The sequence below is a fragment of the Cuculus canorus genome, chromosome 14, assembly GCF_017976375.1.
Source record: "Cuculus canorus isolate bCucCan1 chromosome 14, bCucCan1.pri, whole genome shotgun sequence".
NCBI classification, from domain to species: Eukaryota; Metazoa; Chordata; class Aves; order Cuculiformes; family Cuculidae; genus Cuculus; species Cuculus canorus.
In genome coordinates, this window is record NC_071414.1 from 20,028,547 (window position 1) to 20,056,166 (window position 27,620).

A 27,620-nucleotide genomic window follows, 5' to 3' on the forward strand; every position below is an offset into this window, starting at 1 on the left:
TTTTTTTTTTGTTTGGAACAGAAAAATAATAAGTTCTGAGATCAAAACTTGAAGGCCCTCCCATCTAGAATGGCAACATATGCATTTCTGCACATTTCACCATATCCCCCTTCCAAATGTGGGGTTTTTTTTCCATCCAGACTCACCATGCATCCCTGAATCATCTCGTTTCCATGGGCCTGGTGGCAGCCTCTTGTCTGTCCCAGCCCGGTGCTTTGGCCCAAGGGCAGCGCCCCGGCGGGCGGTGGGTGGGCTCGCTGCAAGCCCGGCAGCGCAGCCCCTGCTCACGGACCCCAGCAGCGTTACTAGAAGAGCACCCCGCTCCTTCCAGCATCCATACGGCTTTGTAATGCACATTTTGCTGAAAATCCTTTCCGCCGCTCTTCTCGGCAGCGTGTGTTGGGTTAAGCCGTGCTCTGGGGTTTAAGGAGGGTTTGGGGGATGCACCCACCTGTGCGCAGAGGAGGCTCTTAGGCAGCAGCACATCTTGCCGGGGATCCCTACGGATGAGAATACTCACTGGTCCCAGGAAAAGAGGTCCTTTAAGCATTCTTGACCTTTCAGGAGTGTAGTTAGGTGTCCTAGACTGTTTCCATTCCCTGGGCAGATGAAAAGAGACAAAATGAGAGAAATCAATTTAAGATCCAAGTTTGTTTTGCAGAAATTTCCTTTCCTTTCTGCTCAAGAAACCCTGAGCAGAGCAGCAATACCTGCTCTTAGCTTCTTCCAACTTTATTTGATTAAGATAATACTTGATGATGGCTGAGGCAGTGCTGCGGCCGCCCTTGAGAAGGCGAGCACTGCGAACGCGCCTCGTTACGGAGGTGTCGGGACTGCAGGCACGAGGTGGGAGCAGACACTGCTCGCCGCTGCGATCCTGGCTCAGCCAGAGCCAATTAGCAAGGCTTTGGCCAGCTCCCTCATAGGAAATCATCAGACAAGCTGAACTGCTGTGGAATATATCAGTGTCCTCGTTCCTGTTCATTTCCCAGCTTGTTCTTCTTTACTGGCTGCTGAGGTGGAGACAAATCCCAGCAGTCAGGAGCAAAAAGAAATGTTCAGAGGCACAGGTCTCTGGCTCAGCCCCGGCTCTGCTCCCCCTGCTTTCGTCCCGTTTGGGGTTTCGTCTCATTCTCCATCTCAATCCTTACAGTCTGCGCAGGAGGAGAACACATTGGAAGCCACTGAGATAGCTGGTGTGGTGGCAGGGTCTTCTCCCGTGCAGGTCACAGCTCTGACCCAAGCAGGGGCTCAGCTCTGCAGCTTCCCATGCGTTTTCTAGGGCAGGAAGGTGAATTTTGCCATTCCAAGGACTTCTGAGTACTGTCTTGTCTTCTTCACATGTCAGGGCAGGTGTGAAAGAGCAATGGGTGTTCTGTTAGAATACCTGCTTGATAATTACTGAGGATTTAATTACCCCCCCTATGCAGCACTGTGTGATGTGCATGGAAAGAAGGAGAGATTCCCTATGACACCAGGAGATATCAGAAGATAGTTTAATCTGCCTTACAACTGCACAATTAAAGGAGCTTACATACAGCTACATATGCACAAATGTGTTTTTCTTTTCCTCACTGATTGAGTTACCGTCGTCCCAGCCCATGATCAGAGGAAGCAGCACCACGCCAGGTCTGGACTTGCCCCGTGCCGGGATGTTGTGATGCTGTGAACAGGGAGGAGGTGGTGGGGAGAATGACACTAACTCATCACTTGTTCAAGCCCTCGTTGGAGGAGAGGACGCCTCTCCCAGGACCTGACCCCTAACCCCCACACTGACAGCTGTCCAGGCACTTAATGCACGATGGTGAAGGTCTGGGGCGGGAGGGCTGTGCCGGTTGGCCCTGTGTCACCCCTTCTGCTTGATGCTCTTAGCGATTCCCTCGAGTCACGCAGTGCCGGCAGGGTGAGGGGCGACCATGCAACCCACCCACGGGCTTGACAGAAATGGGAATAAATTAGTGCTGTGCCCCAAAACCAGAACAAATGAGGAGCTCAGCAATTTGTTAGGAGGTATCCAGTGGAGAAGGACAATCCCTTCCCTTGCCAGGCAGGACTCGGTGGGGCTGTGGTGGTTGGGATGCAGATCTGTGCACCTGCCAGCCTGCAGCAACAGCCTCTCCCGCTGCACCGAGGGCAGGGGCAGGGCAAAGGGGAAACCTACTGCAGGGACCCGAGACGGTGAGGTTGTCTCATGCGAAAGCAGAGATACTCACTTCTTGCTCGATTTTCACTCCCGTTGCTGCTGCGGAGAGCGAGGAGCTGGGGCTGCCCCATCCTCAGGCTGACAGCCACCACCCCTTGGGCTCCTGTGGGAAGTTCTGGGGAGGAGAATTCTGTAAATACAGCAGGTTAAAAACTGACAAAGTAACAGCAGATCTGTATTTAATGCAGATGTTTCCCATGTTTTGTAGTACTGTTTTATTGATAAATAAAAATGAACCAAAGACAAAAAGGGCATCTGGTGTTGTCTGTGCGATGCAGCCCAGCCCCTCGCATGCACCTGCTAGGAGGAAGGGGATGTCACCTGTCCCAGCCCTCCGCATCCTGCCCGGCTTTACCCTGTCCCCGAGGACTCTGGGGCGTGGTGACTGCAGGAGACCCTGTCCTCGGCTCCTGGTGGCACCGTGGTGAACCCCAGGGTATCGCTGACGGTGCTGGGACCAGTGCTGGGCTGGAGCGCAGCCGCTGGCAGGACAGTTCAGATTAAAACTGAGAAAGTCTTTTCAAAGCTTTCTGTTGAACCTATACAATCAAGAAGCTGAATACACCCCTATTACCTGGCCAGCCTCAAGCCTGTGGAATAAATAAGGAGTTCTACATCGAAGCCACTGTGAGGTCTCATGGTCATTCTTGTGTTTCTTTCCTGGCCCTCTTCCCCCACCAGCACGGGGAGGAGGCTTTTTGGCCAGCGAGGGCACTGGAATGGCCCCTTTTGCTTGTTTCTTCTTGGTCAGCTCGGCACCTTCTGCGCACACTGCCAATATTTTATCTCAAATATTAAAAGCAGAATCCCTCTTGTAGAGCAGTGTGGTGGGTTGAGGAGATTCCAAGCTGAAAGACAAGACCAGTCCCTAAAGTGTGGATCTTGTCTTTCCCACTGGAGTCTCAGCCCCTCTACTTTGCCCCTCATTTTCATGCCTGCATATACATATACATAAGCTGTTAAAGGTTAACAGGAAACAAACTGGTAGATTTTAGGCATCTGGTATTCTACATCCTTCATCCATCCATTTCTTGTTTAACCACGACAATACAAGAGGGTGAGACTCCATCAGCTTAGGCAGAATTTTAACTAAGGAAAAAAATACCTGAATTTGGGATTTGGTCTCTCAAAATTAGGGGAGGTGTGACCTACGAATAATTTCAATCAAATCCATTCCCAGCCTGAGAGAGAACACTGTGTATGTTGAACAGCCCTCCTGCTGTCGCCTGGTCTCTGAGAGCAATATTTGTGCAGCTGAGAGGAGAATGACAAAGCAGCAGCTCAGATGTTCACGGAGGTGGTGTGAAATCGGAGGGGAATTCATCTGCCATGAGCGGGAGGCTGCACGAGATGACCTCCAGAGGCATCTCCCAGCCTGGCTTGTTGTTTGGAGCAGGAGAGCTTGGCAGAGGAAAGGTGGATTCCTTTAGGGAGAGGTAGGGTGGAGGATTACAAGTTGGGGAGCAAACCAGGAACAGAAAGGTGGGAGATAAGAGCAGCCCTTCAGCTGGAGGAGCCGGGAACAGGGCTATGGAAGACCTGAGGAGAGTGGCATAAGAGGAGAGGAGCTTCCCCTTGGTCCAAGAGGTGTTCAGGCGGTGAGACCTTTGTGACTGACACCAAAACTATTAATCTTGCCACCAGGTCCTGTGAGTTGCTTGGTACAGGTTTAACCCTGGGGGCTGTGTATTGTTTGCTCTCCACTGTCGAACACCAAGGCCACAATCCTCCAATAACAAGGACAGAACTCATCGAGCCGGGAGCCAAGAGGGCAGTTTATCTGCGAGATGATTGACACCTGGCTTTTATAAACTGCTCTCGAGAGGGTGACTCCAGGGTACCCTTGAGGCATTGTGTCCAATGTGCATTTTCTTCTCAGTAAGAGAAGATACACTCAGTGTAGAAACAATAATTCTCACGCATCTGTCTCTTGATGTGCTCGGAGCCACCAGTGAGCCTGAAACAGCTCCTCACGAGGCCCAGCAGGGCCGCAGCACCAGACGAGCCTTTGAGCACCCCGCACGTGGTGGCTGGAAGGCAAAGTCGCATCACAGTCAAGGTCAATGGGACCTGGTTTTAAAAGGATTTTTAAGGAAAGCACTGACACAGGGCACCTCATCTGCTCTGACCCACACAATCGATGAACACCGATGCCCTTTACGATCTCTGGTATCTACTTGCTGAACACCGCCTAGGCCAGACAAGAAACAGCGATGCCCACATCCCTCACAGCTAGCACATCACAGATAATGCCCTGCCGAACACGGCGGGCACCGGGTGAGGATGTCACCGCTCTCTCTGGAGCTCAGAACAGTTTGCACCTGTCCTCACGGAGCCCTCCAAGAGCTCAGGCCACCCCCAGCTTCGGGTGTGCTGTGCTGGGCACCAAGCACGCGGGTCCAAATGACTCACCTGAAGGCAAGAGAGGAACCGGCGGCGGAGCGCAGACCTCCTGAGACTCTGCAGTGCTGCTTTCGCCACAAACCCTGTCCATCCCTCCCTCTCAGCACGCTGAGCTTCAAGATGTGCAGGGCAAGGGGAGCAGCGATGGAGCGAGGTGGTGGGAGATGCTGCTGGGCGATCCCCCAGCAGGGACCAGCACCCTCAGCCCCTTCCCATTGCCCACGAGGGTGCCGTGTGGCATAGTCCAAGCGCTGGTAACTCCATCTCAGTGTAGTTCAGCTCAGGACTTCAAACACAAACATTGGTTTTTTTCTTCTCTATCTGAAAGACAAGAATTAAATTACAAACCCTGCCCTGCCGCTTACCCCCAGCGGGGGAGCACAGGCAGCCAAACTGCTAAGTGGTCGGTGGCACTGCCAGATGAACCTGCTCCTACACCCATTTAAATTAACCAGAAACCATCCACGGAGCCTGGCAGGTGCTCATCAGAGGTGCCACGTGCTCGTCACCGGCTGGGAGCGCACCCTGCTCTGCTCCGGCACTGTTGGGGCACTACTGAGATACCAGGCAGGGCTGTGAGGACAAAGATATCACTAATGGCTGACAGATTAGACAAAAAATGCTCAGGATTTTTAAAGCACAGCAAGACAAACAAAACTTGAAGCAATGTAACTGCATGGAAATCAGCTTTTCTTTTCCCAAAGAACAGGTTGAGAAAAATGGTTTCATCAGACACTCCTTAAAAAGACCTAAAAATATTAATACTATAAACATCCTCTCTGCAGTATAAATTGTTTGCCTTTCCAGATGTATTTTTATTAATATGCCCATTTTATGGGAGGAGAAAGTGAGGCACAGCTATTAGGATGATTTTTGCCCCAGAGATCACAGCAAAGAGGTATTCAAGAGGTATTAACACCACCTTGTCTCACTCAATTCCCAATCAGGTGCACCCATGCTGTGCCCGAGTGCCAAATCTAAAACCCCTGATCAGATTTTATTTAACCTTTACTGAAGCAAAACATTCCCCAGTTGCAAGATTTAGTGCTGGTGGTACCCGGGAAGCCAATAGCTGCGATTCCCACCAACAGCCGTTTAAGTTTAAAGAGAGCTGGGGGAGCAGAAGGAATGTGGGCAGAACCTCAGCTCGGGTTTAACCCCTTGAACTGCCTGGGAAGCATTTACAGAGCTCTTCAAGTTGCACAGCGCTGGACTGTCAAAAACTATTTAGCACACGTCAAAGTAAACGTATTTTAGCATGTGGCTTTGCCAAGCTGCTGAACAGCGTGGTGGGCTGTTCGTGCACTTGCTCTGGCGTCCTAGACCTCACCTGGGATCCCGATGTCCTGGAGGTCATAGCACTGACTCTGGACCCATAGGACTGAGACCCAGAGGGGTCCGAGATCTCCTGGGGAGAAACAGCTGCTCCGGTGCAGAGGGAGGGGGCCGGGGTGGTGGGAGCCCCTGACCCCTTGCTGGTGGAGATGGAGGGCCAGGTGGGGATGGATGGAGAGGAGGGACAGGACCAATGGGGCACCGCAATCCTTCTGCATGGACCTGGAGTCACTGCAGTTCATCTCGTGCTCACATCAGCATTGACTTTGCTTCCCCACCCCTTATTTCCTCTTTATGAGTTCATATAAAATGAAGACAAGCTACGACAACAGATGAGCAGGAGCAGATAAAGGGCTCCAAGTGTGTAATGGACTGCTGGCATTGACGGCAGCAGCGATGACCTCGGCTGCACCTCTGCAGATAAATCCACTGTTTCCTTCCTTTTTTATTTAGACAGAGCCATCAGCCCCAAGTTAAATTAGCAGCCTGCCGTGGTGCAGTCCCTTTCCAGAACATCTGAATGGGTGCAGCGCTCGTAGGCACATATTGGAAATGTAATTTCTGCTTTCTCTATGATCTTGTCTGTGTTACTGGAAGTTGTTATTAAGCCGTTCTAATTATTTTTTAAAATCCAATAAAGACATCTAATATGTGTAATTTTAACATAATGTATTGGGAATACTGTGCAGTTTAGCGATATTACCAGTGCTAAAATAAATGGCTCTGCTCACGTAGGCGTGAGCTTTTATTTTCACTATTAGCCTGAGTGGTCTTGATCTATTTATAATTATTCATTAGAACCATTACATCTGACCCCCTTCTTTCCTTTGCCATAAGATGCTCTGTCACATTGTCAGTGCTGCGAGCAACCACTGAATCTTACCAACGCTGTGATTTTGGGGGTGAAATAAGTGTAAAGTGTTCAGGCAAACCACGATGGGCAGACAGGATAACCACGTACCACAGGAGAGAGGAACATGATTGTTCCTGTTGCCACCAGATCTCCCTGGCCTTTCACATTAATGAATTAATTCAATCTAAACCTGCGAGAGCTGAGGAGAACGTGGCCTGAAATAGCACAGCTTTAGGCAAAATGAGTACAGAGGACACAGGCGAGGCTGCAGCTTTGTGTAACGGTAACTGCCAGCAGCGGGTGGGCTGCGGAGCTCCACGGTCAGACCGTGATGTACAGCCTGGGATGGGTGACAGCGAAGGTCAGTGCCCACGCATGCAGTAAAAGACGGATTAAAAATATGTCTCCACTCTAATAATCGCTCAATTAACAGCAGCATTAGGCTGGATGTGTCCGCCCATCCTTTTAACGCGGATGATGGGCTGCGAGTGCCTGGCCCAAGGCTGCAGGGCAGGGCTCGGAGGCCGCGCTGAATGGGGTACGGGGCCGCACGGTTTGCACAAGTTTCAGTGTGTGGGTAATTCGCTCCGTGCCAGCATGTGCTCACCACAGCACCTCTGCCAGAATGACCCTTCTCAGGCAGCACCGGGACGCTCTGCCTGAAGTGAAGAGGCTGGGGAGCTCCCCCTCCTGTGCCAGGTATCCTCCATCCTAGGAGAACGGGGACTGAAACAAATTCAATCCCATAAACAGAGACTCACCTGCACCTCCTGAGTGCTGACAGCTCTTGTGGGAGAGACGTGGGATCCTTCTGCCATCGCTGTGGGCAATCAGACCTCACACAGTGCGTCCCACCTGCCCTGCGAGGTTACCCTCGAATTGGCACTGCTGTCCACAGTGGAAGGAAGAAAATAAAAAATAAGTCACCACAAACCAAAAAGCAATAGAAAAAAATCAACCCCAAACCAAACAGCCCTCTCTTCTTTCACAGTAAAATTGTTATTTAAGGAAAAACCTGTCCTTAACTACAGTGGCAACAAGATCTGTCCCTCTAAAATGCACAAGTCCGATACCATCAGCCGTAAGTTTCCCTCTGCCCTGAGGTCTCCACCTGCCCCCCCGAGCCCTGCTCCCTGTTTAGGACTGTTCCACACGCAGCTGCTGCCACCTTTGTCACTGCCTTATGATTTAGGCTGCCCACAAATCCGGGATATCGATCTAATCAGCTACAGAAACCACTCCAGTCCTCACCTGCCTCTTCATGCACTTTTGCAGCTTTTAGCCAACACAAAAGACTGAACGTTCTCCCTCATAACTTCATATATTTTTAATCGCTCACATCTTCAAGTCACGTCTAATGCTTTTCCTTGTGTCTAGGGCAAGCTGCACTGAACATAAAACATTCTTCAACTCTTTACCTCCGCGACTGCTTCAAGCTGCTTGTTCTGCATTGCAGCATTAATTCTTACCTCTAACTCACATTTATTTTTGCAGCACTATGGGTAAGAAATAAATTCAGCTAACAATGCAGAGCTGAAAATTGGCTGTTTATTTGCAGCTGCACAATATGTAAAAGTAAAGTAAAATACCAGCAAGAACATCTCCCTCCCCACTTCCCTGTACGGTGACTGTGGTCGCATACCCTGTTCGACGGAGCCCTGATGTGGAGAGGAGTGACAGATTTTCACCTGCTTTAAACTTCTAGTGATGCACTCAGGGCGTCTGTAGCTTCCTCACCTCTCCTGCCGCTCTGTGGGACGGAGCAGAGAGCCAAAGCCCCTGGAGAAGCGCAGTGCCTGTCCCGAAGGCGCTGCAGGCTCCCTGCTCCACGAGGGCAGGCAGAGGCTGGACACCACGCCAGGACCAAGTTGAAACGCGCACTTTAGGTTCCTGTTTTCCATGTACACGAGCTGATACTTAAGCAAAAAAAAAAAAAAAAAAATAGGTTTTTTTTCCATCAGGACAGAGCCATCAGTCTGAAGGGCTTCCTGTCACTACAGCATCTACACTTCCAGTGGTTCCTGCATGTCTGAAGTTAACTAAGTACTAAGTGTTATACCAGGACCCAGATGCTGAACCCAGCTTCAATAAATTAAACTCAATTTGCTCCTTTGTGCGGTCTCTTCCACAAATATTCTATCATTTCCTCACATCGACTGCAGAGAAACATCAACCTGCTACGACCTGTGGGGCAGCACTTGCTTTGCTCTGCACCCAGAGCCTCAGAGCTAAAACCAAGGACATTTGAGCAAGGGAGCGGTCAAACCCCTTTGTAATTCATTCCAACCACTAATCTGTGCCCTGAAACAGGAAAAAGGATAGTCCCTTTAGATCTACCTGCTCAGAATACAAATGTTACCTTGCCTTTTATAAATGCCCTTATACTGTGGTTAATTTCTTTCTAAAAGGACAAAACAGGTGAGCTCTGTGTTCCAGCAATCATTTCGCCTGGAAGACTGACTTTTCTCCCCGCAGTTGTATTGTAGCACTGTTACAACTGCTCCTCTCCCCCAGGATAAACCTGCAGAGGCATCCCAAATCACATATTTAAATGATAGCAAGAAAATTCCCCTAACTCCTTAAAGTTAATGATCTTCATTTTCATTTTCCACATATTTCTCTCTTTGTAATAGCCATGTGCTAAATCTTCATGAGATTTTTATAGTTTCGCTGAAGGAATATTTGCATAATTATTAGTGCATAATCTACTTTAATGGTCCCACTGATTTTACTGTTATAGCTGAATGTATGCAGTGTCAAATTTAAGGATATAAAATTCCGGACAGTTCTTGGGCAAATACTGTGTTTGCTGGGAAGAAACGTGCCCACCCCTGTGCTCGCTACCAAGGGAAGGACATCACCCGCGCCCCGGCAGGAACCCCTCCTGCTTGGTTTGTGGGCGCTACAGAAGCAGCACCCAGGATGCCAGGGCACCGAGCTCAGGGCTCAGCACTCACCCTGCCCCGAGGGAGCAGCAGGAAGGTCCCTGGTCCCACCACGAAGCACAGGACCTCCACCTGGGCAGCTCCGAGAAAGGGCACGGGGGCACCAGCACCCCCAAACCCACCCACAGCCCACGCACCCCGGCGCTCTGCTGCCAGGAGAGCTGCGGAGCAGAGGAGACAGCAAGGAGACACCCTGGCGCTTCCACCGCTCCGACAGGCAAGTTTGGGGAAGGGCACACGTGGAGAAGCAGTCCTCAGCCTTGCTACCGCGTGAGGTGTGGGTGGGTTTTACGCTCCCTGGACACGACCCCTCAAATCCCTGCATCAGACGTTGCTTAACGCTTGGCTTTGGGGATTCAGAGGCCAAGAGCAAGGGCAGGATCAGCGCTCCGTGTGGGTTTTCTGCCAGCTGAACAGGGTCCGGCCTCCTCCTCTCCCATTTTGGAATCTTCCCCCATGGGATTGACGTGGAAATATATAAAAAGGATCTCCTAAAATAAGAGGAGAGAGGTGTGGGGATGCTGCGATGACAGGGTCTATATAAGGAGGCAGCACAAAGCTTTTGAGGGAAAGCATCAAAATTCTGCTATTTCTCAGTCTCTCTCTAAAATGTCATTGCTAGATTTTTTTTTAGACTGTTCTAATAGATACCCATAAACATTCTTAGGGCTGGTCAAGAAGAGAGGAGATTGATACTATCTTAAGGAGGATACAAAAACATTCAGTACGGCATCTGCCAGTGTGACAGACCACAATGACAGTGGTCTGAGGGGAATTTGCACCATACTGCTTCAAAAAGTATTTCAAATTCCTGCAACAGCACTGTGGGTTCAACTGACACCTCTGAAAGCCTCTTGGCTTGTAAAATCTCGGAACCAAGCAAGAAAAGCAGGTCATCTCAAAAAAATGTAGGCAAAAATATACTGCGAGTGCAGTTCAGAGCAAACTGCTTTTTCTGCATTGATTTTGAAATCATCATTATTTAGTTAATATTATGTAATAAAAATACTAATATGTTTTAATTGAGAGATTTCCCCAGGCCTGACCCCGAGCCTGGGAATGCCTCTTCCCTCCCAGATCTGGGCTCAAGCCTGAAATTAAGCTCTTAATGCCTTATTAACAGCAGTGAGTTTGGAGTGTAAAATGATCTGTTCTTCAAATGCTATATTAAATTAACTTTCCTTATGTATTTTCAGACGGCAGTTAAATATTTCCACACAGCAAAAGGCAATCAAGGGGATTAGTGGAAGGCTTTGCTCCCCGTGAGATGAACTGCGGAGCCCAAGCAGGGCCAAGGCCATGCAGCAGCACCGCGTTTGCCCTGTGGGACTCCCACGTCCCCCGGAATTCCAGAGAATCCCTCGCCCGACAGGCAATTCCGCTCAGTAGAAGCGATGCTAACAGTGAGCATCTTGCTACCCGTGCTGCTTGGGGAATTTCAGCTGAGGCACCACACAACATTCCAACCTTGTTCTTGCACACCAGCTGACAAACCACACTAATTGTTATAGAAGCAGAGAATCCCGAGGTTGGAAAAGTCCTTTATCAGGTCCAACCATACTTCTCTGCTCCTAAATCACACCCCTGAGCACTTCATCTAACGGTCTTTTAAACACCCCCAGGGATGTTGACTCAGTCACCTCCTGGGCAGCCTCTGCCAGTGCCTGAGAACCCTTTCCATGAAGAAGTTTCTCCTAATGTCCAGTCTGAACCTCCCCTGGCACAGCTTGAGGCCATTCCCTCTCGTCCTATCGCCTATCATCTGGAGAAGAGCCCAGCACCCACCTCTCCACAACACCCTTTCAGGCAGTTGTGGACAGTGATAGTCATCCCTCAGCCTCCTTTTCTCCAGGCAGAACCACCCCTCTGGGTGTTATCCTACACACAGGCAACAACAGCACAAGTTTGTGAATTTTACTTTTTTTAAGCAGAACCTGTCAGAATAACTTGAGTAAATGTTGCTGTCGTTCCCAAAATTGTGCATACTGTAATCCTCAAGTTTTTTCAACAGTTCTGATGGTCCCTTATTTCCATAATAGCAGATAAACAACAGTGCAGTACAAGGCTATAATTCCATTGATTGTTCCTGGCAGCCTTGTACACGCTGACAGCTCCCGCAGCTCAGGTGATTTGTCACACGGATCTCAAGATGCAACTCTTCTGTCTGACATGAGCTCATATCTCACATACAGTCCGCTTACCTGTCACAGCCCCAAAATAAGCATATGAAGATCATATGTGAATCTGATGCTTCCTTTTACCTCCTCTGCAGGGGGTGAGTAAACTCCCTCTTCAAACATTTTGGGCATCAAAGCGTGCTCTGAGCACCCACGTGGAGCAGGAGCTGTTAGTCCAGTCTCCAGTGTTCCCTCTGCTCTCTTCCCACCTTGGCATCCAGCTGGCACCAGGGGATCCTCCTTGGGGACTCCAAGCAGCATTTGAGACGTGGGCAAGAAAGAATGGCCCCTCCAAAAGGCAGCCAGACCTGCAGCTGGAGAACCTTGGCTGCCTTGTCCATCCTGAGCTGCATCCAAGGGCTCCGTCTCCCTCTGGAACACCCGAAGGCGACCGGGACGGTGTGTGCTTTGCAATTAGTGAGGGTCTGTGGAAACCACCATCACCAGATGGGTGTGGAAAATTTACCCTTCTTGTCTCTTCGACAGACGAACAATCAGCGTCCTCCTTTGTAAGTGATGCAGCTGTAAGAAATTAGGAAATCACTTACAGATAAATAGATTTATTGGTGCAATTTCATTTTACATGGCTAGAACAGCGTGTTTATAAAATATTTATAGAGTGTTCCTTTGCAGTGATGGAACGAGAAACAGTTAAACAATGTGTGGGTCTTCATTAGTGCTATTGCATAGGCAAGTTTGTTTTCTGTCTCGTCTTGTCCTTTCATTAAGTTGGCCCTCGTGATAAATTGGCCCAGATCATTAATTAATAATTATATCTTCTGTATAAAATCAGTTTTCTTGAGTTAGCCGCTTTGGTTATGAATTGAAGATTATGCATGGACCCGTATGCATTTCTCTGCTCCATATTTAAGTCGTTCCGCTATTCATCCAAAACCTCATCAGAACAGATAATAAACCACTTCATGAGCAGATGTGCCACTTATTCATCTAGTTCTATAATGATAATGAAGAAAATTTAATCTGGAGCGACTATGGAAGATGATCTAAAAGACAGATTGGTATGAATAATAAAGACACTACATAAGAATTTAAAAACTGACATGAAAAGGCAATCATTAACTACTCTACAATGCCGCCTTTGATACAGTCCAACAGCGTCTAAAAACAAGCACCTCTTGGGTGTTGGACTCCACAAGGAGCTACTGTTTCTGCAGATGTAAATGCTCTAAATTGCTTTTACTTTAAAGAAGCATAAAAGATAATTTCTCTTACAGCTGGAAGCAACATCTGACATTGCAAAATGCTGAAAACACGTTGAAGAGAGACTGAAGATTTCAGACACATTCAAGGTGAGTGGGATAACTTGCGTAGCTGAACATTTATCCAAAAAATAAGAAAATGCAGAGACAAGTGGAAATTTGTGAGGCCAGCTTACTCTGAAGAGCCATTCACCTCTCGTTAGCTAGAAATATATTTATCTCTTTCCTCGTATGCGCTGCTATTGATTCCTGTCAATACAAAATAAATCAGGAGAGCAGTGCAGGCAGGAGAGACAGACTGTAGATGAATATTACCAAAGCCTTTAATGCAGCTGCATAGCTCCATGATTTCTGTTAGCAGTTAAAAAAGATGATTTTAAATCCCTGAAGTGTCTTTGAAGAAAAAAAGCCATTGCATTCCATGTTGGTGAAATGTCCTAGATTGACAACTGCCATCTATTTATTCCCCAAGCAAGAATAGCACAAACTGCGCCGAACAAGCTCTCAAAGCGATATATTAGGAAAAAAGACTCTGCTTGGAGTGGGAGGGGGGAGCATGGAATAAGACATCATCATGATGTCTGTGAAGGGGCACTCATGCAGAAGTTTGCTCCGGCCTCACGTTAAACACACGCAGTTCATCATGGGCACATCAACCCGACCAGTGGGAAACAACACTCTTTCTTCTGTGGAAGATGAATGAGGAGACCTCGCACAGAGACAGACGGGAGGACATAGGCTCTTACAGCTGTGGGTACAAAGTCATTAGCAAAGCTGTGCTGGAAAAATGAGTCCTGGAGTGGGGGCTACGCTGGTGTCTTTCATCTGGAGGAAAGTTAAGGGAACCAGTAGTTACACCACCAATGCAGAAAGAAATTTAAGTGCATGAATATGCTCAAGATCCTTTGAACTTCAGAATTACCTATGTTTGATTCCTCCCAGACCAGAGTGCTTGCCGTAAGGACCGGGACTGTCCGGAGAGGGAGTTTGTGGCGTCAGCCTACACTCATCCCCTCTGCAGGCAGAGCAGCGAGGCATCCCCCGCATCGCTGCCAGCCTGAGGCTAGGTACCAAGCCCAGGGAAACAAGCAGCCCTCAACAGACCAACAGCCTGTCCTGTTGGCACATCTCCAGAGCAGTGACAGCCACTAGGGCTGATGGAGGAGGCACTTCCAGCTCCGTCACCTTGCTGGGTTGGAGAAGGATGATCTGGGCTGTGCTCCACCCTACTACTCTGCCTCCTCGGGATCTGCTTGCAGGCATTGCCTTCCCTCTCAGTGAGAACCAGACTTAGAGAGGAACCTCATTATTGCAGGAAAACTGAAAAGAAACTCAGCATGAATAGCTATTCACATCTGAACAAGCCTCTACTTTGAATTACTTGTGTGAGCAGGACATTGTCCTTCCCCAAGGGCCCTGATGTCTGTGTGTCTCCTGGTGCAGTGCCCCAACACGTCCTCAACTGACAGAGCCAAAGTTATTCCCTCTAGAAAATGACCCTGAGGGGAAACAGCAACATAGCAGTAAATCTTTTGTTAACAGTTTGTCAACAAAGAAGCACCGTTTTTAGCACCAGAAATATTGCCAGCCTCTTTCAGCATCTGTCACAACAGCAGCAGCTGACACTGCCACAAATTCTGGGTTAAGGAGATGGGAAATAAAACAGTTTTGAGAGGGCAAAGTGGAAACTGAGTTTTTCTTCTATGTCAGGTCCTTGAATCCAAACCAACAGCAGAACGTGATGGGAAGGCTCTGGCCCCATACACACGGGTTTCAGCTCCCTCTGGGGTTGGGCTCTGTGGCTGCAGTAACCAGGGTCTGCTAAGGCAAGGTTTCCTCACTCCTTGTTGCTTGCCTAACAAATCTGGGGTCGAGCCCTGGTTTGCCAGCTTTCCTTCTGTTTTCCTATAGATTTTGACGGAACTAGGGTTTGCTTTAGTTCACTGAGCTCTTACCTTAGCAGAACCATTTCACGTTCAGGGTGGCCCTCTCGCTCTGGCTGTTTGCTGAACCAGAGGGCACACCGCCACGGGCTCAGACTTAGCGCGTAGGAGCATGAATAAATCGACAGAGAGTGTCAGCTTCTGTACACGCTTGCTGTGGCAGCACCCAAAGCCATCAGCTGGACCAGAGTCCCATTTGCTCGATACTGTCCTTACCTGTGCCTGTCTCTTGGCCAGGAAAAGCCATCAGAGTTCACGGCCTGGCTCCTTCAGCCCCAGGGCAGTCGTGGTAGAGGTCACCTTTCAACACAACTGTGGTAGAGGTCACAGTGGGGGCTTGAGTTGGCTTTAAACCAAAGAAAGAGACAAATAGGAGAGCCATTACCTGGGACCGCTTCATGCTTCTCATCCTTGACCCAAGGCAAGCACTCTGCCCCCAGCCAGCAGCCTCTAACTCAACTCTGCTGGAGACGTGGAGAGCCACCAATGGATTTTAGTTTCCTTGGTGATCACTGTTAGATCTAAAGTGCAAAACCAAAATTAAAATAGAAATGTATTAGAATTAGCTATAGACATTTGCATGAATTATATATTATATACCTGCTGTAACGTCTATCTCTTCATGAAATAGATTTCAGTACTTTTTGCTAGATCTCTGCTTCTGAAGGACTAGCATGGACTGGTCAAAAGGAGAAGTACTTAATCTTCTAGTGATACAGCAGACATTTTAATAGTGAGATTGGTTTATTCTTAGGATACCTTCAGTAAAGGATATACATCTTGCCAAGGACGAATAATTACTTGACCAGCCTATGGCAATTTGTCAATGAGAATGACCCTGAGAACAGTTAAAGTTCATGAGGTGCAACATGAGTCACCATTAGAAAATAACAGAACTATTTGTCTCAAATGACACAAGGTGAAAATTCAATAGCAAATTGGTATGAAATATGACCCAAACTAAATCTGAGAGGAGTAGATGAAAGCACGGTTGTTGCTTATCTGGGAAGCAAATGAGAAAGTGCAGATTTTGAGTGCTGGAGAGGAAATTTGGTATCTTTGTAAACATAGATATAAAGATGTAAAGGAAGAACACTGAAATGGTTTTCATTTTTCATTGTAGACACAGAACTTGGAAAGGCAACAAATAATCCCAGAAAGCATTTTAAGGACTCCACTTTCCAAGTGTTTGGCTCAAGAGCAAGCGGTCCAGTGGCCCAGCGGCCATCGCGGACAGTACAACGCTGCAGAGTGCGCGATGCTGGAGGAGGAGCTGTAGGAAATGCATGTGGATGAATACACAGGATTATGCAATGTCTGTTCATCTGCTTGATGTACACTCTGTGCTGCCAAACACGAGCATTTACTCGTGATGGGGCACAGCTCAGAATGCTCTTTCCTGACACAAGTCATTGGTAGGCACGGCCTTGGCAGGACCCACCGCTGCTCCATCCTACAGCCTTCCTGCCGGAAGGCTGAATTGCAGATCCTGCTCTCCTCCACCTCCCTCTGTCACCGACGGGAAACAGCAGGGATGGGCAAACGTGAAGCGGGCGACCCGTTTGGGCTCTTTTCAGCTCTGTGCTGGCAGCAGCAGGGGGTGGGATGTGCTGTGGCATGGCTTGCTCCTTTCCCAAGCAGCTGGACAGGGTCTTGCCCATCTTTCCAGCAGTTCATCCCTCCCCAGAAGTAGCACCAGACCAGCCAGAGGAGCCGTGGGGTGCGAGGCTCTGCTCCCTACAGCTGCTGAGGGCAAAGCGCAGGCAGACCTTGCAGAACCACACTGTAAAACCTGATGGTGCCACAACAGCGGAAGCAAATATGGCCACTGATCAAATATGTTCGGTGATGGATTACACGCAATCTTAAATATTATAGGAGAAGGTATTTCATCTAGACAGGGAACTTTAAGCAGGACGCAACAGACATTTTTCTTACAATATTAACAATTTACCATCTGAACTTTATCTTCTCCTTGGATAACAACCACCAGACACTGGGCAAAGGAACAATTGATTTAAGATCTCAATCAAAAGAAAGCATTCCTCTTATCTGTCTAGCCAAGCAGGGAAATAACAGTCATCGGGGGTTATTGTACATTTGTCGGTCCATTAAGAGCACAGACTCAGGATCTATATATGGAATGTAAGACATTTGTGGAAATGACTTGCAAAAATCTTTAGTGGTTAAGAGCTCGCAGTCTATGCCTTTCCCTTGATTTCCACAACGTTCACTAAAAAGGACAAGGGAAAATAACAATTTTTTACTTCCTATACTTGTACTTCCTTCCCTCCTTCCACATGGTTTTGCCTGATGATTTAATTGCCAGTCTGATAAGGAGTGATGTGGTGCACAAGATGCTCCTCCCTCATCCCTCTGTGTCGCGATGTTCTCACCCACTCAGGTGCAAATGCAGGGAACTTGTTCTAAGGATTTGGAAACAAGACCAGAGCGCCTTAGTATCAATTGGGGTAGTGTTAGTTTGTGTTCTGAAATATTTGCCACATTTGAATGTGGATTCATGAGTGACCACTTCCTGACAAAGCGCAGTAGCCCAGCGTGCTGGGCTGACAAACAAACCCAGAGGAGTGTTTGACGCGGCTCTTTTCAATCCTACTCATCTGCTGGAGACAGGGGGAATTAATCACAGCGTTACAAACGACAAAAGCACGTTGAGCTTATATTGCAAGCCCAGCCCTGAGTGCGAATGCAGTCTGAAATGCACAAACTAATGATGAATGGTTTCTTTCAAACGACAGCAATTTGATAATGATTTTTCCCCGCACTCTGCCATCTCTTGTAGGGGATATACTGATGCGAGCCAGAGATGTCAGATCCAAACTGCTTTGAGTTTTAAATCACAGTATGTTCATTGACAAAATGAAGTCGCCAAATCCTTTTGCTTCCTAAATTTATTTCTAGCAATTATTTTAAGAGACAGCTCACAATCTGTGCACTCACAACTGATCTTATCCAGGATTTCCTTTGCTCTCCAAGGTTTGCTCTACTCTCAATGGGTGATGCACTCTCATCAATCAGATCTAAACTACTACTGATCTGGGCCAACAGTTGTGAGAGAAACCACTGATTCCAGAGCTTTTAGTATAGTAATACACATGCCATATTAAATACAGTGAATATTGCTAAAACACTAGCTGTCCTCTTCAAAAGAAAAAGTGTTTTGGGTGGAAAAACAGTTGTGCTCGACAGGCAGGTGCATTGGTGTGCCTACGAGTTCAGTGAGCGGTAAGGATTTTCTACATAAAATAAGACTGCAATAAAACCAGAAATAGCCGTTAAAAGAAAGATCATCGTGTTCTTCTGTCAGCACAGAATTCACCAGCGAGATACACCACGCAAGCATTGGACCGCAGAGCTAACGCTGCAGTGCTAAAACTCACAAAACTATGCCCATAGCCTTCATTATGTTGGGTTTAACCTAAACCAAGCGTGTGCTGCCACAAAACAGCCCTAAGGGCAGATGCCCACAACACACACTGCTCCTTAGCTCCCCCCGGACACACAGAGGCTCCTGCTGCCCACCGCCGCCCCAGGTGCTGATGTTTCCTAACAGGGGAAAGGCTTGTCCAGCCTGGAGCCCTCCCTCTCTTCTGGAGCCTCCACACTACTGAACAAATTCCTCAGATGCAGCTCAAGCAGAAATGATGGTGCTGGGCACAGATGCCGCTGACACCAACCAACTGCACGGGCCCCAGCGTGCGACGCGCTCGTCCAAACTGCACCCACCTTTGGGCAGGTCTCCCCACGGCCCAGAGCCAGGGGGCTGAGGAGCTGATGCAAGTCGTGTTTATTTTTAACACCACTGCTCTGCAAAGATGATTGTGTCAAGCTGAATGCATGGCACGCTGGTTACATTCCTGTTCCAGTTACCATGGTTGCTAATACTCAATAAACTGCCTGAGAAAGGAAGAGAATTGTTCTCCCCATGCTGGGAAACGTCTCCCCGGCTCATTCCTGCCCACATAGTACAGCGATGCTGCTGGTTCTCCAGTTCAGACCTGAAAGCTTGTGGAGATCAGCCCAGCCAGGTCTGGCAGATGGAGCTCGGTTTCTCGTGGCTTATCACCGCGCTGGCAGAACAAATCTCACCCCTGCTTTGGTTTTATGTAGGGAGAAATCTTTCTTACTGAAGCTGCCAACAGGCACCCGTGGGAGCAAAGAAGAGCGCGCTTGCATCCCAAAGACCATTGTGGTGCGTTACATCTGAGCCAGTAACAGCGTGCGGTACCGGGCAGATGAGAGCAAGGGAAAAGCCTTAGAGAGCAAACGGGGCGCAGACTCAGTCTGTGCCTCCTGAAGCACAATGCTCCTGCGTGATAAGCAAAGAACTCTCTAAGACTGAAAAAAAGAGTGGACAGAGAACAGGTATTTTGAAGTATGATGGATCTGAGCACAATACAGGGAGCTGTTTGACAGCACTTGCCCTCGCCTCAGCCCTGTTGCTAAGCAGGGGCAGCTGGGCGGCAGCATCTCCCTCCCCAGCAGCAGGTTCCGCCGTGCCTACAGCTACACAAGCGGTAATGGTGCAGTGTGGCAGGACGTACCACCAGCTCCCCATGTGCCGCACACGGTCCCTCAGCCATCGGCAGTGTAGCTCTCCCTTCCCCAGTGCCATGGTCCACGTGCAGGATGGACCCGACCCACCTCGCCCTCAGCAGGCGCCTCTGAGAGTGCTCAAGAGACCCCTCTCTGGCTGCCAGACCCCTCCAGCATCCTCCATAGTTCACAGCAACGAGAAAATATTGAATCAATATGAATTTGAAAGTCTTTTGACTCTGGGTCTGCTGCAAATCCTCCAGCAGGCTGAATTCCCTCTGGCTCTCTGCCTCCCTCCATCCACATGATGATTCCCTAGGTATGAAGAGCCAAGAATGTCATGCTGAAATATACCTGAACTCTGCGGAGCTTAAATTCACAATGAATTATGCATTATCAATCAGGCAAAACAATTAGCTGAATCATTAAATCTCTACAGTGGTTTCAGAATCAGAGAGGCGTGGGTTCAATTTACCTTCCTTTAGGGGATTCAAACCAGGGTTTAGTTCCAGTTTAGCTAAATTCACACCTCCATTCACTTTGATGAGCTTTCCATGAAGAAGTTTCCTTTTGCAGTCAGACCCTGTAGTTGGGCAGCACATTAGTTGATACACAGCGGGTTTTGGCTGGGAAGCATTTTGTCCCCATGCTCTCAAGAGGTCAGTTGAGACTTCACAGGGGCTCCTTTCGGGTTCTGAGTCTGCCAGTAGGAAAAAACAGCAATAAAAATACATGGATCATTGACATTTCAGTGAAAGAGAGTCATGGAATTAAGGCTCACCCGGCTCTACTGTTTCTTGCTAAATGAGTATCTGGTTTATTGCTACCTATTCATAAAGTTATTCATCATTCCTCACAAAATTTGGTATGAATTCATGTGAAAAGCCATTACCATTCACCTTTCATTATTCTCCTGTCTTTATGCCCACTCAACCCAGCTGCAGAAATAATGCCGTATGACGCCAGCGCCAGGGAACAAGCAATGTCGTGGGGCGAGGCGGCCACATGCCAGCGGGTCCAGGGAAAGGCGAGGCAACGTCTCGTGTGTACGCATAATCAACTCTGTCTCAATTACACAGTTCACAGGCAGTTAATAGTCCAGTAATGACACGCTGAAAAAAACTGGTGAGTGCTCACAGGCTGCTACCCCAGCAGAATATCAAGATGGAGCAGGGAGAGGTGCTGAGGCTCTGGTGGAGAGTTTCAGTCAGAAACGCTCCCCACTGGTGTCGTTCATGAAAAAAAACAAGAATGGTAGAAATATGGGGGAGGACAATACCATTTCCTCCCTTCCCACATCGGCAGAGCCAAGAGCACTGAATCCTACAGACTCAATCCTGCGCTGGAGGGAGAGCACCCTCTGAACCACCTGCCAGCAGTTTTAAACCCGCTTGCTTGCTTACATACTCTTAAGATTCTTTGAGCAGAGGGTTCTTTTCAGAGAGCAGCGCTCCCTGGTCAGATCCGGGGAGTAAAGGGACAATGACATCCCTCTTCAGACATTTTGAGATATAGAAAGCAAGTAATGAATAATATGCAATTCCACTGGCAACACACATAATGTATGCAAGAAGCAGGGGAGCATGGAGAGCTTGGAGAGCCAGGTCATAGAAAGTGCTCCACGCGCAGGTTTTTTCATGAGCAGATCACACAGTGTTTTAGAAGGGACTCATAAATATTCAGACAGCACCTGTTCCAATTATTTCCAAGTAGCAGGAGCAGCCATGCCCGGTGTGCCCGGTGGCACGGAAAGGGAACGGTTCATGACAAGTCTCCCATGTTTACTTTCATGCTTTTTTGTAGGATTGCATGGAATTCTTTTTTAATTGGCACTCTAGGGTAGAAGCAAAGGTAATCGCATCACAGACTGAAGAAGGTAAAGCTCCATAATTTAATAGATGCGCACCACATCCTTATGAGAGGAGAATAAATGGCTGGTGGGTACCAGAAGTGAAGAAGGGGATCTTGGGAAGGAATGCAAGTCTCAAGTACATACGCCTGGATCTAGAAGCGCCTTTGGCTACTTAAATTATTCAGGATTGCCAGCACATTACCTTGCAGTAAGTACTCTCCTACACAGAGGAAAACGCAGCAGATATTAAATTTTGTTCAGTGTCAATACAGAATTTATTGCTGCCTTTGTACCTCATGAGACATCGCCTTGTTACCGGCCAGAGACTGCGCATGGAGGCTGCCCAGGTTAAAGCTTCTTACAAATGCTACTCTTCTGTAATAGAGAAATTACATTTTTGGGTAAAGGGCAATCCATTCAGTTCTGCCCACCTGAAAATTTACAGTGCTTGAAGGCGAGCTACTATATTTCACTGGGTCCTGAAACCTTCCTTCCCACGGGGTGGTCAAATTGAATTCTGCCACAGAATGTGAAATCAGCCGGGACTGCCCAACCTCCCCGAGCAGCGTCCTGCCACACGTCCCTTCCCAACCCGTGCTCCCTGGGCCAGGCTCTGCCTCATCCCTCTTGCCCAGCACAGCTCTGTGCACCGCGCTGGAGTTTAGGTGCTGATAAATGATGATGGCACAGCTCAGGAGTTTAAAATAGGAAGGGAAGAAATAGAGAGTATCCACAAAACATTTACTGTCAAATGAGCTCAAACTGCTTTTATAACTCTTACTCACGTCATGAGATACTGCTGTGACACAGTGATAAACACATCCAACCATGAAAATATTATGTATTTGCTTTTTAAGTCACCTCCAAGTATTTCACTGCAGAAAACTTTTCTATGATACCATTGCCCTGTACCACGTTTGAGCCCCTGCGTCCCCCCCGTGCTTTGGCTCCCACAGCAGAAGCAAGCAGGGTGGTACCAGTCTCTCTCAGATCCCAGAATCACAGAATGGTTTGGGTTGGAAGGGACCCCAAAGCCCATCCAGTTCCACCGCTGCCATGGGCAGGAACACCTCCCGCTGGATTAGGGGCTCCATCCAACCTGGCCTGGAACCCCTCCAGGGATGGGGCAGCCCCCACTGCTCTGGGCAGCCTGGGCCAGGGCCTCCCCACCGTTACAAGGAAACATTTCTCCCTCATCTCTCTTCAAAATCTCCTCTCTTTCAGTTTAGAAGAGTTCTCCCTCATCCCACCCCTGCACTCCCTGCTAAAGCGCCCCTCCCCGGCTGTTCTTCATCCCCAGGCGAAGAGCGGAGTCACACAAAGAGACTTACCAAGGTCACAGAAACAAACTGAGCAGAACGGAAACTTACCCCAGCATCCCCTGATTTCAGTCTATTTCATTGATATCTTGGGACCAAAATCCAGATGTTCACGTTCTCATCTTCCCCTTTTTGTTTCTGCCTTCCTCTTTTAGCCAGATGGGCCTCAGCTGTTCCTTGAAGCCGTGTGATGCATTTTCCATGAGCAAAAGGATAACTTCTTTTTTTTTTTCTTACATCAGCAATTTTCTACAGTAAATAAGAAAAGGAAATGGAAAACCTTGTAGGAAGTCCCAGGGTGCTGAGGCTTTTTAAATGGGCTCAGAGCTCAGGCGTAAGGCAGATTAATCACCAAACAGACCCGGTGAGCCAGTGCAGGAGATGACATTTGAGGGCTAGTGTAAGGAAGAAGGATTAATTGAGTGACAGGACTAGGAACACCAGAAACCTGACCATAACCAGCAGGTACAGGAATGTCGGGATGCAGCAGCACTGAGGCTACTCAACAAAATCAAGTGTGGCCATGGAAAAGATTTCTTTTGCATGAACACTGTGATCTCGTTCTAATGGGCCTGCAAGAAATCACAGATGATTAATTGGATCATTTCCATATCCTGCTCCTAAGTGAGATGCTTAAAGGAAACCCTGTTTCTGCCTGACCCAAGAAACCAGGATATCAGCCACTCCAGAGAAGCTTCAACATGAAAAAGGATGGAGCAATGAGCAGTACATATTAAAGAGACAGGCAAAACAAGTAATAGCCCCTGTGTTCCCTGAAATATATCCCATCCCTTCGGTTAAAAATGTATCACATGGGTATGTACCCATCACTTAACAAAAATAAATAACTGAAGTCAAGTAACAGGTTGCTGTTGACAGAAAGCAGCACTTACGGAGTGTAATGACGCCTTTTCACGCAGCATTAGTGCCCCAGAATGGTTAATCTTTGCTCAATGGTCCTTTTACCCTAAAAATACCTAAGATACTCTGCAGTGCTTTCTCCACCAGGAAATCTACTCGTAATACTACAGCCTTCAGAACGGAGATTCAAATCCCTTTATCATTTCTCCCCTCTCATTTTCCTACAAGTGCTGCAAGGTAGAGCCAAAAAACCAAAAGAAGAAACAGAACAGCTTCTGCTGCCTCGGGCATAGCCTGGCTCCTGGCGGATGGCAGTTCCGCTCCCACACAGCTGGTTCCTTCTTAATGCTTCATTTACTCCTGATCACCAACGGTGCATCTCCTTGCGCATCTTTAGCCCCAAATATTTTGTCTTCTTGGGGCTGGAAGCTGGCTCTCAAGAGTACCTCAAGGCTGGCTTCCACATGTTCTGATTCTATATAATTATATTACTCATGAATAAGTAAAGGAAGGATTTTACTCCTATCTAAAACCAGGCAGGTAAGGAAGTGTGCAATATCGGGCATGGAGACAAGCTGTCAGTGGGGTTTTATCTGGTGCTGGGAAATCTGGAGTGTGCCTAAACAGCTACTGAACCGGGCACTCTCAGAGCTCAACACAGAGCTGCCTTCCCACAGAGGTCTGCGGATTCTCTGAGCAGTGGGGGAAGGATCTCAGACAAACGCCCAGAGATCTGAACTGAAAAGGTGCGATTTCAGCTTCTGTGTCATTCTGAAAACCTTCCCATCAATCCATGACTGCATTTTCATTCCTCAGCACGGCTAACTTGTTCTGAAGCTGCCATTGATTTACTGCTCAATTTCTGAGTGGTTTGAAGAGTTTTTCCCCAGCACTAATGCTACTTATTTGAAGTAGAAACTGAACCTGATTAGAAAACTTCTTTTAATTTGCAAAACAGAGGAGGTTAAAAAGAACAGAGAAAAAACAACCTCCTCAAGCCCCTGACTGACAGTCTCTGCTGTAGCAATGGTACAACAGCAGGTCCTGTACTGACTTAAGAAAAACCCAAATCCATGACAGTTTTCCAACCCTCGTGTCACAGAGATGTTGAAAGGACCTACCAGCGCCTTCCCAGTGCAGAGCGCTGTTGTCACAGCGCAAGCGCTGACCCAGGAGGGTACAGCTCACTCGTGATCTGGTGCAGGGCTTGGTACCATATATTTCCAGTGCACGATTCAAAACGAAACCAACTCTGGCCTCCAGGGTTGCATCACCTGTGGTGGTTTTAAAATGCCTTACAGATGTGAATAAAATAAACCTTAACATCACCTCCCCCTCTTGCTCCCGTCTGTGATTGTAGGCAGCTGAGTACTCCCCTTCCAAACACAATGGGGAGAGGAAAGGCTCTGTCCCCCGCTCCGGTGAGATGATGCAGGTTGCGGAGCTCCACACCTATGACTTCAACTCGTGCTTTAAACTGTGAACCTCCGCATCTTTCCCAACATTTCCAAACCAGGTTACCTTCTCTTGCCACTGGTGCGCTGCCGTAGACTCCTGTTCCCTGTGGGCATAGAACAAGGTTTCAGAATTCCACTGTGACCACACAAAGTAGCACTGTTATCAGAACACACTAACAAATCGACTCTGAAATTATTAACGTGGTTCTCACCTGAAGTGTGCAGAGACACTTTACCGTGCTGTTTTCCCCAACATGCACGGTGTTCCTCTTTGCTGAATTCATTTGCCATTTACCCATGTCTGTACATTTGCATTCTTTGTTGTTGCATTATGTTAGTAATGAATTTTCATTTGTGTATTGTAAGGAAATGTCTCTTTCAGTCATCACGCTAATGCTGCTGCTTGTGTCCTCATCCGATAACTCAAACACAGAGACTGTCATTGTCAAGTGTAAAGGAAAACGATGTTTTTGAAGATTGTGTTCTGTGCAGAATAATTCAAAGTACGTCACATTTCTTCCACGGCAAAATCCTCAATCATTGGTTTCATCTTTCAACCGAGAAGCTGCTACCAGTGACACTGAAATTTAGATTTCTGGGTGAGCATTACAAACCAAGAAGGGAAACATGTTAAACTGCATTTCCATGGATCTCCTCACCATTCCCAGAGGAGCAGGACATTGCCTTTGCATCCCTCTACCTGTGAGGGGGTCCCGCCTCTGCCTTAGGGTGTTTGGGATGGCTGGGACAGGAGGGGCTGGCGCAAGTTAGCAAGAGACAGGATACACGAGCGGGAGATGCAGCGGAGGGGATGCAGCTGGCAGTCAGTGAGCAGTTCTGGCTCCTGCTGTGCTGCACAATGGGAAGGCTCACTGTTTCAGACCGTGTTTCAAATTGCTGATTTGGATATCCTTAGCCTCCACAGATCAAGATAGGACTAATCATGAGTAACAGACTGTGCCGTTCTTTTATCATGGGTTTTTGATTAACATAAGACATGGACTTTGGGATTTCCCAAGCCAAATTATCCTTTCAGTTACGGAAGCCTGCATCCCAAGTATTTACAACTGGTTGTTCTTGTTGAAGGAGAACAGAAAGAAAAGGAGGAAAAATAAATCTTATCTGTCCTTCAACTGCTGCCCAGCACTCCTGCTGGCATCATCCAAGTCTTGTCTGTACCTACAGCGGGAAGTGAAGACGCTGACTAACACTTCATTTGTTATTACAGCTTTTCACCTTTCAGGCCAAGCTCCAAGCAGGGCTCTGACCTTCACAACAGAGACTGAATGTTGAAGCAAGACACGAAGTCAAACAAACAAGGTGCAAATGCACTGCACCCTGGAGAGGCACGCCTTCATCGGGGCGAGAGGGGCAGCAACAGGATGGATAGGTTACAAAGAGGGCTTCTGCAAAATGCAGTACTTGAGCCTGTCCTGCAGATCCTGCAGCAGGAGCGGGCAGGGACACGGATTATGGGAGACTGAGCAGCTGAAAACCGGCCCCAGCTCCTCTGCCCTTGCCGTTATGCCCCAGGGTGGGTGGCTACACCTCGGCCCCATCACCCACACCCTGCTGTGCATCTCTCTTGTGACAGCAGCCTCACGTCAGCCTTCACCACTTCAGAGGGCTGAAAGTAGGTTAGATTAAATCTAGTGGACCAGATTTTGGTCACCTTAAAAACAACAACAACTCCCCTTTTCCCTCACAGCCCTCCCACACACACAGCTGCCATGCTTAAACTGGAAAATTAAATCACTTTTCCACTCAGCTGGCAGAAGTCAGCCCCTAACTCAGGAGAACAACAGTGTTTTAAAGCAAATTAACTCCTGCAGTGAAATGGTTGAACACAGGGCTGGAGGCTCTGGTGGTTGCAGCAGGTCTGTCCCTGCCTTTGGGGCACAGCAGCTGGGAGGGAGGGCTTGGCCAGTTCAGAAAGGGATAAACAGCAGAGCACTTTCCAAGGACAGCATTTACACCAAGCAGCAGCATGATGGGGCACATGGGGAGGAGCGGCTGCCTGCCCGCTGCGGCACAACCTCCCCAGCCCCGTCCAGGCATGCTCTCCCTGCACGTGGACGGGTTGTCAGAACCAGGAGGAGACAGGCACCTTTTTGTAATTCTCAGTTTACTCACTTAAAAACAAAAAATGCTTACGCTTAGTATTTAGTAATGTATTTTGTGGCAATAAATTAAAGGTCTTGCAGGGAATTAAAAATATGGATTGTTGTCAACACTGAAAGTGATGCCTCCTCTGTCATTCAGAAATACAAGGCTGCACCGCTCACTTATAAATGCCTTGTCTTTATCCGTAATTCACACATCCAAGTGTCATCTAAAGTGCACGGACTGTCTGTCTCATCTGAAATGAAGTGTCTCCTGACACGCGCTAGATGAGACTTTTGTCTTTCTGGAGATGCACCTCAATGCAAGCTCATGTGTCACTGCTCAGCTGGACTGGTGTTCAGGTGCACTTCCAGAAAGATAACACTCCCTTC

The 27,620-nt window shown here is 48.1% G+C and overlaps 1 long non-coding RNA gene across 7 annotated transcripts; it reads right to left on the reverse strand.

The window, feature by feature from the left end:
* Positions 1–142: 142 nt before the first annotated feature.
* Positions 143–26,915, reverse strand: LOC128853652 (uncharacterized). 7 transcript variants are annotated; one of them, XR_008452302.1, is made up of 9 exons: positions 25,338–26,915; positions 22,859–25,229; positions 20,112–20,336; positions 15,465–15,600; positions 11,941–12,438; positions 8,532–8,710; positions 7,556–7,682; positions 4,616–4,927; positions 143–2,333 (listed from the first exon to the last, which is right to left on the reverse strand). It is a non-coding gene; the product is annotated as an uncharacterized LOC128853652 (long non-coding RNA). The 7 variants fall into 7 exon arrangements; XR_008452303.1 differs by having other exon boundaries at positions 12,001–12,438; positions 22,859–26,915; XR_008452306.1 differs by having other exon boundaries at positions 7,556–7,679; positions 22,859–26,915.
* Between the last annotated feature and the right edge of the window lie 705 nt (positions 26,916–27,620).